The sequence below is a fragment of the Antedon mediterranea genome, chromosome 5 (genome assembly GCF_964355755.1).
Source record: "Antedon mediterranea chromosome 5, ecAntMedi1.1, whole genome shotgun sequence".
Classification (NCBI taxonomy): domain Eukaryota; kingdom Metazoa; phylum Echinodermata; class Crinoidea; order Comatulida; family Antedonidae; genus Antedon; species Antedon mediterranea.
In genome coordinates this window covers 14,282,426-14,297,599 of record NC_092674.1, presented here as the reverse complement: position 1 = coordinate 14,297,599, position 15,174 = coordinate 14,282,426, and the positions used below count along the sequence as shown (strand labels likewise).

Sequence of the window (15,174 nt, the reverse complement as noted above, 5' to 3'; positions counted from 1 at the left end):
ACTAAACAAAATAGTGCCTATGCAACCAAAAGCATAAAGTAATTGTATATTTAACATTAATCATCATTATTGAACCAGAATTAAGTAATTAGATCAAAAGAGTGCCTATCCAACCAAATTATGTGAGTAAGCATAAAGAAATAATTGTTTATTAACATTAATTAAGACATATAAACCAACTTCCTGTAATTTTAGCATTGAGTAATTAGTTCAAAGAGTGCCTATTCAACCAGATTTATGAGAAATTATAGATAAGTAAGAAGATTAATTAAAATAAACAAAAAGGATTCTTTAATTAAAAAATAAAAGAAACAGCTGTTAATTATTATACACAATTGTTAATGGACTTAATACATACCTCCATTATCTTTTATCTGTAACTCAGTGATATTAATTGTTTCTCTGTGGTTGTCCCTAATTACAACCAAAGATTGGTTGAACCTGTCGACCTCAACGACCTGTAAAGATGCATCTCCTACAAGTACCTCATCTTCTGAGGTCAGATTTTTAAAAGTCGCTAATTGCTCAGGTGTAGGTTTCTTAATAGACCGTCTATGTCCACCTGGAACTGAACCTGTATAACATATATATTTAATACCGTGTATAACTTAATAATGAATTTCCATAAATGACTGATATGCACTTTCAGCAGAATCTCGTAATTATTTCTACAGCTTATTCACATATTTCATAATTCCTGTAGTCATTTTTAAAAAAAGGACATAATTACTAGTAGCCTACCCTTCATAGGCAGGCTATTTTTAGGATCAAGCTAGTCACTAGTGTGGCACCCGAGGATATTGATTAATTTACCTCAATTTTTGTACTGGGATTTTTCTGTACTGCATGATTATAGTGTATGTATATAGGTAGGGTAGGCCAAGCTACCTTCTTTAAAGCTAGATATTAATTTAAAAAAAAACAGTCTATCCGAATTGTCCTATAAATAGGCCTAGTCTCGGACACGGTGGTGGGCCTACGACGCGCCGCTGCACTCACTCTTTCAAGTCTTAATCATATCGTCACACTAACATAGGCCTAGCCTAGACCTACTTCATTCTCTATAATAATGATTAAAGTCAAAAACTTATCCACCTAGGCCTAGCACAGTATGATGAACTGTAGCCCGGGGATTGACTATCTAATGCTACAATTCAGAATAATTAATAAATATACACTTACGTTTAAATTGTTTATCTATCGGCTGCACTGGCAGTCGAATTTCTTGCACAGTGACAGAACGATCCCACTCCGACGACCAGCCAGGAAATGTAACTTTAATTAGTCCATCATCGTCGTCGGCTAAAGCAACCACCCGCCCGTACTCCCATCGTCCTAAACTGTCAACACATTGTACACGGCTGCCAACACTCATAATTTCTGCCATTTTTTGGAGCTTACCAACAACACATTGTACTAACGTCAACAAAATAATAACTGACCTCGCACAGTGCTGAGTTAATTAAAGTTGCCACGGTAGGGGCGGCGAACATACATTACGTAATGCGACCGTTGTATTACGCGAAAAAAAGTTCCTAAATTTTACTCAATAAAAAATATTTTTCTCATTCATTCATACTAACAATTATGGTATACGTATAATATTATAATTTATTTTTAAAAGCTGTACTTTATTCCTTCTAAGATAATCAAAAATCTTTATTATATATAAAATTAATACGCCATTCAATCAAGTAAACCAGCTACATGCTCTCGACCACGTGTGCAGCGGCCACAATAATAGTGTATTTTTTTCTTAGCAGCCGCGCGACTCGGTCACCTAATTACGCACAAGAAAATAGTTCGGTAATTTTATTACATCAAAATAAATTAAATCGTTTTTCACCAATAATTAATATAATCATAATATTGACATTATAATATAACATATTTACTGCAAAATAACGTGATAAAGTGTTACAAATAGATATACTAAAACAGCATTGCGTCTTATGTCGGGCCTAGTGCATCATCGAGGAATTACTATCACTACGCCCTTTAGTAAACATTCACATGATTGAAAGTGTATTTTAACTTTGTTCATTAGCTCCACTTAAACTTAACCGATTTTCACGATTCGAACATGTAAAAACAATATTTTTTTATAATGAATACAACTGTATGAATACTTTTATTTTTTTCTTTACGGAAACATTTATTTTGTTTCGTTTGCTATATATACACTGTATCTGTTTATCTTGCACTGTCAGACCACAAGCTGTGATTTATTACAGCTGGCTCTCGTAAATCGCGGCTCTTTACTTTGATACCAAGGTGAGTTGTCACTTAGGCCTAATGAAAATTGAGGTTGGCCGACCCGCTAGAGCTTTATATATGACGGGTTAGCTGGTAAAGGGAAGGAACACACTAATTGGATTTTTAAGTCAATGTTTTATATGAACATACTTTAGGTGCAAGTCTTTAATAAAATACTATAAAAAAAATTGTATGTCTTTTACTTCGACAATGACGCCATTGCGAAATTCTGTCACACGCATTACACAAAAAGGACACAACAAAAATTTGATTAGATTTGATAAGAACGTGTCCTTAAACTAAAAATATATAAATCAAAAGATCTTATATTTTTAATTACTGTACTTTTAAAGTATAAAATAGGATAATAAAAAAATTCAACATTACATAGATTTTAAAAATATTTTACATTTTAACAAAAAAGTCCCGTCACTCGCATTACTGTCACTCGCATTCCCGTAAGAAGTGAACTTAGTATTTACTAAGCAAAGCAGAAAGAAAAGTAGACAATAATTAAATAATGCAACATTAAACCACTCAAAGAATGTTATATCAATTTTCAAGTAAAAACTTTTATTTCAACTCATTTGGATGAAGTTCTAGAGGACATCATCTATTTTTAACACTAACAGAATATCTTGATTTTTTACAAACACAGTAACAGAACACTTATACGGTCACTAAAAATGAAAATAGAAAATTCAAACAGCCATTTTACAAATTATGGAACTCAAAGTTCTTCGCAAACCAGCATCAAGCATTCTTTTTGCCCTGGTAGTGGCTTTAGCAAAGCCATAGCACTTCTAAAAGGTGATGGTCCGTCTGATGCCAAAGCAGCCTTCTTTGCTCTGAACTAATAGCCACACGTTTTCTATTAGCAACTTTAAGAGCATCAATCTTCTGCTTCTTCAAAGCTGGTGGCAGAGCTAGAATTTTCTCTTTTCTTTTACTTTTTTACTTCTTTTCGAAATTTTATTTTGTTTGTTTCTGTATGAGGTGTATTTTCCCTCGGCTTTCAGTTTTTCTAGGTACTTTCTCTGTCGTTTGGCCATTTCTAAAGGCAGGATGCAAATGTGAATGATATTTTAAAATTATTTTTAAATAATAAGCAATTATATATTTTGTTTTTAAAACTACAATGCTTTAGACCTGGTGATGTAAAATATGCCTAGTAAATAATAATATATAAATAATAATATATAAATTACTTATTATAGCCTAGGCCTATGCGGTGTTTTCAAATTATAGAATTTGAAATAATTAACACTAACAATATAAGAAAAAAAATTTTGATTAAATATAAATGTATACTTATTCTTACCTTCCTTCTTATCTTCACAAAAAATTGTACCAAATTTGTTAAATCTCACCAGATTTAGTGTTTTTTATTTAATGAGCTCTTATAATGATTGATTTTTCAAATGATTTAACTGCAAAAAGGTCGTTGCTAGGGATTGTGCCCTCAACAAACCTAATGCTATAATTATTATACTGTAGTGCCTCCAAATAAGGGCCAAATTACACATTGTATTATGAAATTAATGTATATACTAATTCTGGGACTAATTCATAACTAATGATAGATTAATTACTATTTTACTTTACAAAAAAAAGAGTTGTGGTAATGTCACTCGCATTACATTGTCCATTTTTGAACGTCACTCGCATTACATGTCACTCGCATTTCACTTTTCAATGTCTCAACAATTTTGTATTTACGTGGATTTTTTATTTGTCAAATTTTAATTGTTCAAAGTAGTATAGCTAAATTATAAAATTTCATTAAAAAAAATTATCATCATGATGGTATAAAAAAAAAAAATCATTTTTTTTGTCACTCGCATTACATACCCTAATATATAACAGAATATACACAGCACTCCTATATGGGATATTCAACATTTGTAGTTATATCATATTTTCCATACATCTTAAGTGTACTATTACTTAGACATGTTACTTTATAAATATTGCTTTGTTGGGAAAATAATAATCAGTTAACGTAATTACCTATTTTTCACACCTAAAAAAAAATATATATTCAACATTGAATAAACGTAATTTTTTGGCTGCAAAAAGTCATAAATGAATTGAAAAAGTTAAAAACCTAGTTCCCACATATTCAAAGAGTAACATAAACACAAATTTTGAGCTGACTAATTAATTTGAATTTTTTTGGTCATGTCCATGTTTGCATGGAATTGCCCAGAAAATGCCTTTGTAACTTTAAAGAAACGTCTTACTGATGATAATGTATAAAAGCCCCACATTTTGATAAGATGTTTATATTGCAAACCGATGCCTCAAATTATGGCATAGGTGCAGTGCTGAGCCAAATAGATGGTGAGGGTAATGATTATCCTATTGTGTACTTAAGTAGAAAGTTATCTGTACATGAGCAGAGATATTCTGTGCCAGAAAAAGAGTGCCTCTCTATTGTTTGGGCTATCAATAAACTTAAGTATTATCTGTATGGTTGTGAATTTCAAGTTCATACTGACCACCAGGCATTGAGATGGATGGACTTAATGAAGGGTGCCAATGTTAGACTTATGAGATGGGCTCTGTTTTTACAAGGATATAAATTTAAAGTTATTTACAAGAAAGGATCACTAAATGGAAATGCAGATGGATTAAGCCGTGCATAATAATATTATAGAGGTGTTATTAGTAGATAGTTTAAAGTAAAATGGTTTTAAATGTTAAATTTTTGGAAAGATTGACACAATCTTTTTCCCAAAAAGGGGAATGTCATATTATTGATGTTGTGATTCTCTGTGTTTAGAGAAGGATGCTTTAGACCAGGTCCGCCTTATTATTAGCCAATCAAAATTGTATAATTTTTGGAGGGAAAATGTTATCCTCCTCTGAAGCCTAAAATTTGCATATCCAGTATAATAAGTAGAATGTAATAGATATTAAGAAAAGAGAGAATAAGATCAAAGTAATTAAACGGAAAGATGATAAAGAGAATATTAAGGCTTGACTGGTAGTGGTAGAAAGATGTATTAATCGAATTACAAGGACTAAAAGTTCTAGTTGAGTTAAATATACTTTTTGTATGAGTTATCATTCAGTGACAGCTGTGTACGTTGCGTGGAAATATATACGCCTGAGAAAGCTCGGAACCAACTAAGATAAATTCACTACAATGAGAAAAAGCCGCCCCAACCCAGCTATCAATAAAGCTACAGTATAAACAGAATGAATAGACCATTATTGTAACCGGTCTGGGTATAGCATAGACCTACTCTACTCTAGGCCTAGTAAGATTAGCTAGAAGGATACAGGTCAACACGTACCCATGCCAACAACGTACCCAAATTTTGGTTTACTCATACCCAAAATGTTGGCCCACTCCTGCACATCATGGGCTGGCTCGTACTCATCATGGGCTGGCCTGTACCCATGTTTAATGCTATTAAAAGTATATTTATATTACATATACGGGTTGGTTTGGATACGGGTTGACCAGGACTGGACACCCTAGCTAGAATACGGGTCAACTCGTACCAATGGCTGCCAACTCGTACCCATCAGGCATCATGGATGGGCTAGAATACTACTTACAGGTTAGGTTAGCACCTCACCTCTCACATGTCCTACAGTATTTGCGACAAAAATGTGGGCTTGATGAGTTCAAATTTAGTTTAATTTAGCACTCACTTTTCTGGAATCCATGTTGTTGACCATACTTAACTAAAGTAGACTATAGATCTGGGCTGTTATAACCACTAAAGGCTGGTTTCCTGTCGACGTAAGAAGTCGAATTTTGCAACGATTCTTGCGTTTCATACGTTTCTTACGTCTCTTACGAAAGTTGAGAAAAAATTGACGTCGCTGACGTTAGTCAAGATCGTGTCGGGCCGCAGAAAAACATCTGTAGTTATGCTGCTCCCGAAAGTTGAAATTTTAGCTGTGAAACACACGTCGTATGCTTACGTCGATTTTAGTGTTGTTACGAAAGTTGAAATTTTTTTCTTACGTCGGTCAGATTTATGACGTATTTGAAACAACATCAGCTCTGATTGGTGTTTCTTTTTAGAGCGGGTTTTATCATTTTTCGCGCGAAATGTTGAATGATGTTATTGTACCTGTAGCTACTCAGCATCAGTGTCAGTGCAACCATGGAGTAAAGGTGCAACTCAGCATCAGTGTCAGTGCAGCACACCAACATTATTATTTTTAGTAGATAGGCTAGGCCCTAGTATTAGTAATAATACTTAATTAATACTGTACTAATAGGAATTGATTTGACCAAAATCTAATCAAACTAGCCTATAAGGAGCCTAGGCTAGTAGGCCTATGTATTATTGTATGAATCAAAATATGAATGAATTATACTGGCCCTTTAGGCCTAGCCTTAAATAGTTTTCAAAATTAAAAAAAGGCAAATCATTTCATTTCGGGATTCCTATTATTATTAGACCTACCTAGGCCCTAGGCTAGGCCTTGGCCTATGGGCCCAGGCATACTCTAATCGAGCATGAGATAGTACTACCGCAGTAAGATATCCATTATTTACAGGCCTATAATAAGAATAAATTTAACAAAACAATATAAATTATACAAAATCAAGCAAACAATTTTTTTTTAAAGTTACATAATAATATTATATTGCTTACAAAGGGGTTTTCTATATCTTATCTTGTTGCAAATGTTCATTTTCGTGACGTTTCTACCGATGCTGATTGTTTATTGCACGTCCATAAATAAGAGTATTAGATTTTGATATGAGTTGTAAACTCCCTGATTAGAACATTATTAGGCCTATATTGAAACTACTGTGCATTTGTAAAGTATGTACAACATCGTAAAGTGGGCTAAAATTATAGTAGTAAATACATACAAATGTTATTGTCCGGCTTTATTTCACTATAAGGACATACACATTACGTCATAACTCTTGTCGCTCATTGGTTGCTTGTTACGATTGCGCTTACGTCTCTTGCAAAAGTTGACTTCAAGTCAACTTTCGTAAGAGACGTAAGAAACGTGACGCAAGGGCGTTCATTCAAGCGTAAGATCAAAAATCCTGTAAAATCGGAAGAAAACGTCGTAACGCAACAATTGTTAGGTCATCGGTTTCCTGTAAAATCGTTTGTCGTTACCATTTTTCTTACGTTGCGTCGATTTTGTAAATTTTCGATCGTAATCGGTTTCCTGTAAAATCCGCATTTCTTACGACAAATCGACGTAGTCGCAACAAAAGTGATGTTCTTACGTCGACAGGAAACCAACCTTAAGGTACCAATTCCTATTAATTGCCTTATTTTATGAAATTGAAAAGTGGCCGATTACGGGAGGTTCTGCCGATAGAGGGCCAAAATCACGTATTATGGCTATGCACGATATTTTTCGGCTTTCTTAACACAACGGGCCTCTATGCTCTAGTTAATTGTATTATATTGTTTATGATCAGGTGGTTTAGTATTATTTATGATTTTCAGACAAACCGGTCGGTCAAAATCAAAAAGTGTAGTTATCTCATCTAAAAAAACACAGGAATGTTCTTCACATAAATATTTTAAAACCGCTTCGAAATAAAGCTAATTATTATATAGCGTAAAGCGTAATATAAGTATGAAAATTGTATTTTGATACTTCGGTCGGTCGGTAAACACGAACTAAAATTTCCGCACGCGACTGCAGCTATGTATTGTTGTTGTGTGGCCGCTTACGGGAGGTAATTTACCATACAAATAATCTAATGTGTTGTAACCAAATTTTCCGCGGCCGCTCACGTGAGATGGCGCTCACGTGAGATGGCTGCTTACAGGAGGTCCACTAACTAGATGAAGAACAAACAGGCTTTTCGAAAGTACAGCCGTTAAGGGAGGCAGCTTTCGGGAGATGACCGCTCATGGGGGTTCAACTGTAATACTATAATACTAAAACTCTGAATTTGATCAATAAATCATCGTATATGGCAAAGGTCCATATTAAGGTGACTAATTAGCATATATATTTCAATATATCATAAATGTGAAGTTACACCAACCACTTAGTAGTGTGGTCTAAAAAAAAAAACAATCCTCGAAAACATAATTTGAGCTTTTTGCAAATACATATTCATTTAGAGATTTTATTTGCACTCGCGTACAGCTAATTCAAATGTATATTTCAATTAAGATCTTTTTCATTAATAAACTAAGTAGTGTTTTTGCAAAGGTCTATGTTTATAATAAACAATATATTTTTAAGACACGGTGTTACCCTGCAATACTAAGATAAATGTCCGTACCCTACTATATCGACATATAGAGAACACATGGCATTACAATAAATAAAACTATATACCGTATTTAAGAACGAAATCCAAGTATTCTGAGAAAAATCTATTTTCGAAGGAACATGTTTATTGTTTATCGTGTCATGTCAACATTCAAAATGTACTACATTATATGATAATGTACGTTTTTTATGACTTCACATGTTTTCGTGTCAAATAAAACGATCTTAATTACAAATGTCACCTACTATTATGTGCACAAATGCACTAGGTTTGCAGTACATCATGTGTTTACCTATACACTAATATGGTTACATTTTCAACTCATTACAGTATTGTTTCTATCAAAGCAGGTGAAACACTCGACATTTTATAACACAAAATGTAAATCACATACAATATGAAATACCCCATCTGAAATTGACATTGTAAATAAATCACTAGTGATCTTAAATCGCACGATAATAAGTATTATTACTGTAAAGGCCAAATTAATAAGTTTTACTATTAATTTACTGTACTTTATTTATTGTGTGGCTCTATGAAGCCAAGTTAGCTCATTGTTCCACTTGAGTAACTCTTTGCTGATTGGCTAGTTAGTAGTGCTCACAGGTGGCATTATTATGCAAATTAGCTCACTGTGTTCTGTGGCCAAGGTCAGTCAGTTAGTACAAAACAATGGTGGTTAATGGACACATCAGTGGGATGCTAGTGTATTACTTTGGTTGCTTAGGCCTACTTTCGGTAAGCGTATACTTATACACAGCAAAATTCTGATTCTTGTTTTAAGAAAAAAAAAACTTGTTTCAAGCAAAATATTTCTTGAAACAAGTAAATTTTGACTTGTCCGTATTTCAATACTTTTTGGCTTACCAAGAATCGTAAAATTCTTAACAAGAATCACACAAATTCTTATCAAGAAAATTATTCTTACCAAGAAATAATACTTTAAGAACAATATTCTTACCAAGAATTTAATTGCTTTTTTCATTCTTGTTTTAAGCAGTATCTGCCTTAAAATAAGTAACAATTTATCGATTTTTTAAAATAGAATTCTTGTTTCAAGCAATATTTTTCTTAAAATAAGTAAGAATATTCCGATTTGTATTTGTTTGAATTCTTGTTTCAAGCAATATATTTCTTAAAATAAGTAAGAATATTCCGATTTGTATTTTATAGAATTCTTGTTTCAAGCAATATATTTCTTAAAATAAGTAAGAATATTCCGATTTGTATTTTTTTGAATTCTTGTTTCAAGCAAGATATTTCTTAAAATAAGTAAGAATATTCCGATTTGTATTTTATAGAATTCTTGTTTCAAGCAATATATTTCTTAAAATAAGTAAGAATATTCCGATTTGTATTTTTTTGAATTCTTGTTTCAAGCAAGATATTTCTCAAAATAAGTAAGAATATTCCGATTTTTATTTTTTGAATTCTTGTTTCAAGCAATATTTTTCTTAAAATAAGTAAGAATATTCCGATTTGTATTTTTTGAATTCTTGTTTCAAGCAATATTTTTCTTAAAATAAGTAAGAATATTCCGATTTGTATTTTTTGAATTCTTGTTTCAAGCAATTTTTTTCTTAAAATAAGTAAGAATATTCCGATTTGTATTTTTTGAATTCTTGTTTCAAGCAAAATATTTCTTAAAATAAGTAAGAATATTCCGATTTTTATTTGTAGAATTCTTGTTTTAAGCAATATTTTTCTTAAAATAAGTAAGAATATTCCGATTTGTATTTTTTAGAATTCTTGTTTTAAGCAATATTTTTCTTAAAATAAGTAAGAATATTCCGATTTTTAATTTTAATATTCTTGTTTCAAGCAATATATTTCTTAAAATAAGTAAGAATATTCCGATTTGTATTTTTTGAATTCTTGTTTCAAGCAATATTTTTCTTAAAATAAGTAAGAATATTCCGATTTGTATTTTTTGAATTCTTGTTTCAAGCAATATTTTTCTTAAAATAAGTAAGAATATTCCGATTTGTATTTTTTGAATTCTTGTTTCAAGCAATATTTTTCTTAAAATAAGTAAGAATATTCCGATTTGTATTTTTTGAATTCTTGTTTCAAGCAATATATTTCTTAAAATAAGTAAGAATATTCCGATTTTTATTTGTAGAATTCTTGTTTCAAGCAATATTTTTCTTAAAATAAGTAAGAATATTCCGGTTTGTATTTTTAAGAATTCTTGTTTTAAGCAATATTTTTCTTAAAATAAGTAAGAATATTCCGATTTATATTTTTAATTTTCTTGTTTCAAGCAATATATTTCTTAAAATAAGTAAGAATATTCCGATTTTTATTTGTAGAATTCTTGTTTCAAGCAAAACTTTTTTTAAAATAAGTAAACAAGAAGTCTATCAAATAAAAACCAGTAAATGTTTACTTATTTTAAGAAAAGTATTGCTTGAAACAAGAATTCTATAAAATTAAAATTCGTAAATTCTTACTTATATTGGGAAAAAAATTGCTTGAAACAAGAATTCTATAAAATATAAATCATTAAAAATTTATTTTAAGAACGATAAATGAATACTCATTTTAAGTAATATTTTACTTAAACAAATAAATTCAAGAATGTTATAAAACATAATACTGTTATTTTCATTAAGAACTACAATTTACATGACATTAGGTACAATAATATATACAACTTCTTTAAAACAAACTTGTTTTTATTAATAATAAAATGCCATCAAAAGAAAACTTAAAAACATTAAAATGGTAAAATACAAATTTCGTAAAATTCTTCTCCCGCACCTGGGCTTTAAACTATTAGGTGTCTTTAAATTTATTAATGTATACTAATGATGATTCAACAGCCTTTGTCAAGTGTACAGGTGTGTTTTCATCACAAATCACTAACTGTTAAAGGATAGTGAGGCCTACTTCTTTTCATTTTGGATAATCGAAATCCAGAAGGTAAAAAGTGGAGAGGAGAGTAACTAGAGCCTCATCTAATTTTGCTTTCTTTGTAGTTAGAATTGTTTGCTAAACTTTACGCCCGTATTCTTAAACCGGACTTTAGTCGTAGTTCGAGCTAAAACTAAAAAAATGACGTCATTTTAATTCATAAACCGAACTTCAACTAAATCACCGACTAAATCAGGCCAACCTCGACTAAATCGAGACGGATTTTGATCGATTTTTTTAGTCCTGGAGGGGGCAGGCTAAATGGTCGACTAAATGGTTTTTAAACGATGTTTATAAAAAACGTAACAGTCATTGAGTTGTTATATTGGCCAGATATTGAAGAATGAAATATCTATATTTATATTAGCTTAATTAAATATACATTGGTATAAGTTATAATAATGAAAATCATCTTTATTTACAACTGTATACAAATTACATTATTTTCTTCGCGCAAGTCCGACTTGAGCTACGTCACGCCATAGCGACAATGGGAGATGCGGCAATTCACCACGCGATGGAATGTTTAGGGGGCCTAACTCTTTCTTGTCACGCTTTGAAGTGCGTGGTTCGTCGCGATCATACTTTGTTGGGGGCCTAGAAAATATAAAAGTTACCGTACCGCCATGGTTCCTAAATATATTTTGAAGATTTTATTTGTTGTTAATCAAATATACTTCACTGTTAAATTAATACTGATATTGTTCTAATAATTAACGATTAAAATTATTTTTCATGTATATAGTCCTGATGCGTAAAAAGAGTTGTAAGAAATGGAAAGTGATATCAATGCGCAAAATTTCGTCTGCTCCTCAAATACTCTCTTGTCATTGGCCAATGTATAGCCTTTGGTACCCAGACGTGTGGAACTCGACGAAAAGCTCGACTTCATTAAGTCGAACTGCAAACTTTGACTACTTCGTTTTTTAATCGAATTTGAAGTAATAGCTCGAACTACGACTTTTTCAAGTCGAACTTCGAACTACGACTAAAGTCCGGTTTAAGAATACGGGCGTAAATGTAGGCCATTTCTGTGTCCAAAAGCAATACCGGCATATTACCTGATCGGCGTGAAGACCAGGATTCTGGATCTTTATTCATGTTCCTAAAAATGAAAAGAGATTAATATAGTTTTAGTTATTACTGTATTTAAAATATGTGTAACATCATCAACTAATTGGGTACGGTGTGGTTTTAGAGTCCTATATCTGGGGCGGTAAACACAAAAACATGACGCAATATTAGAATGGTGGTAAGAATAATTTTACATTATAAGACATAAGGGTGGGTGGAATATGCATTTGAACTTTTTAATCACAAACTTTGCCCTGTTTATACCGATCCCAAAGACAGAGGCCTGGCTGTATCTATTATTTTTAGTTAAATTATTAGGGTCTAAATTTATTTTTAATATTACTATTTAGGAAGACAATACGCAAAACGGTGCTCAATCCTGATTGATGTTTTTATTCCGTATCAATGTTTATAATAACAATCATACAATTAAATGTAAATTTTGTTTAATTGTTTGATTTTAATAAATTATTGTAAACATAGTATATACCTCGAATTTTAAGCTAAGATAAATTTGATTTTAAAAAAACACTTTAAGATATTTTTTTTTAATGTACATAATGTTACTTAAGTATTTTAAATTTAAAAAAACACTAAATACCTTCAAGGTCGGCAGACTTTTTTTGATGAGTTTTTCCCAACAAATATGTTTGACAGATTTGACAACATATGGGTTATCTTTGAACCTAACCAAAAATAACAAATTGAAAACATTATATTATATAAATTTATTTAAATGAGTGGAATAATGTATGGACATAAACTTGATATACTGTAGCTCAAATTTTTAATAATGTAGCCTACAGTTTTGTAGGTGGTCAATGTAAAAGGAAGGGGAAAGGGTGGGCTGGCCAGGAGAGCATTAATATGTCAAAAATTAATATTCATAAGTCATTTATTTAATTTTAGTTGTCAAAGGGAGGAGTGCATGACACTAGCTTGAGTCGAACCAAGCTGTTAAAAATACGTACACAATATGTACACGTATTTTCCTCACTACCATTGGTCCATTATAAAACTATTTATGAATAGATAAAAGTACAAAAACATACACTGTACTTACCAGATGGAGGACTGGTGTTTCTCTTTAAAATACCAAAATAAACTATATTATTCTCTTCTTTGGAAAAATTTGCTAAGCACTTTTTTAAAAAGCTTTCTTTTGTATTTCATTCCTCTTTGCCTAGTAATAATTAGTATCCTTCGAACTTCTTCAATTACCTAACAAATAATTTAAGATATTGTAAATAACACAGTTTTTTAAAAAGAAATTTAATATAACAATTTTAGTTATGCAGTACGTATGTTTTTTGTTTGTTTTTTTAGTATGTTTTTTTTAAATTTAGAGTTAAAAACATTAAGTTTCAATATCGATGTGATCACTTCGGGGATTAGGCTACTTAGTGTGTACAATTAATTAAATATAAAGAAGTGTTTTTAAATGTCATTATATTTCTCATTGGAATATGTGTATATAATATAATCCTTCGTAGATATTTCATGGCTACATTACAAAATAACTGTTACATTATACTGTAATTGTATTATCTATTATTAGGCCTTCCTTATACCTAGCTGAAATAGGTCCGACAATATTTGTCCCCTCTGTCAATGTCTGAACTAAAATGCTAAGCTAAACCTATACACCTGTCCGTCAGTACAGGCATAGTAGGCTAGCCTAGACCTACTAGTTCCAGGCCTACAGTATTACTAAACTAGGAAGGAGCCTAGGCTAGGCCTAGAGACTGCTGGCAGATTAAAATATAATTATTAGGCCTACGAACCTGTTAAAATGTTGGCCACTTCTTCATCTATTTCTCGGATCTTCAACAAAGCGTCTTCCTTCGACATTATATTAGACTAATCTTACTAGGCCTATTGAAGCATTTGATATATAAATTGCAATGAAAGGTGTCTTTTACTTACAAACTCTAGATTTTGAATGACTACTTTAAAAAACCGTTGGCCATGATCCCGCCGGGAGCTAGGTCATCGACCACACACAGTGTTGTTTTTCAACTATAACCAAAAATGTATCGCTGGCCTTTTACCCAGAATGTATAAGGTCATTATACTGCTCAACGTTAAAGCATGGAGGTATAAACCTCCATGGTGGTTAAAGCAAATCTATAAAACGTCTGGACCAACAGTAATACGACAGACAATAATAATGACACATGTTTGTTGCAGTCCGAAAAAAAGCGATAAGTTGGTGCCAGTAAACTGAAGTAGGTACAGTATTTGCTACCCTATTTGCAAGGCATTATAATTCAATTCATGGAAATACTCCGAATTTTCGAGTAACATGTGGAATTGGTGGTTCGCTGCCCGGCAAGCTTTGGAATTTACAATTCGTTTTACAAGCATGTCATAAGACGCCATTTTAAGGACGAGTATAACAACCGGCAACCTCCTGCAGTTGACGATGGAAACATCAGTATATAAGTATGCCTGGAGAAAACGAGGATGCCAATTGAGGATGAAGTAGAACAACTAGGCCTAGACTAGGAGACTGACGAAGTTAATGAAGAAAAAAACTATTATAACGGGGATGATTTATCAACTGACGATAGTAGTAGTGATAATTCTAGTATTGTTATACTGTTAATGATTGTTTAATATTAATTATCTTGTTGATGCTCAGCAAGAAGGCCTACTAACTAGAGGATGAACAGGCAGATACTAGTATA

The 15,174-nt window shown here is 31.8% G+C and overlaps 1 protein-coding gene and 1 long non-coding RNA gene across 3 annotated transcripts in view; one reads left to right on the top strand and one right to left on the bottom strand.

Annotated features, from left to right (window-relative positions):
- LOC140049206 (uncharacterized) overlaps positions 1 to 15,174 on the top strand; it is a 176,862-nt gene that overhangs the window by 132,736 nt on the left and 28,952 nt on the right. The window lies entirely within an intron of this gene.
- Positions 12,428 to 14,367, bottom strand: LOC140048804 (uncharacterized). The gene is made up of 4 exons (XR_011845146.1): positions 14,269 to 14,367; positions 13,548 to 13,705; positions 13,086 to 13,170; positions 12,428 to 12,515 (listed from the first exon to the last, which is right to left on the bottom strand). It is a non-coding gene; the product is annotated as an uncharacterized lncRNA (long non-coding RNA).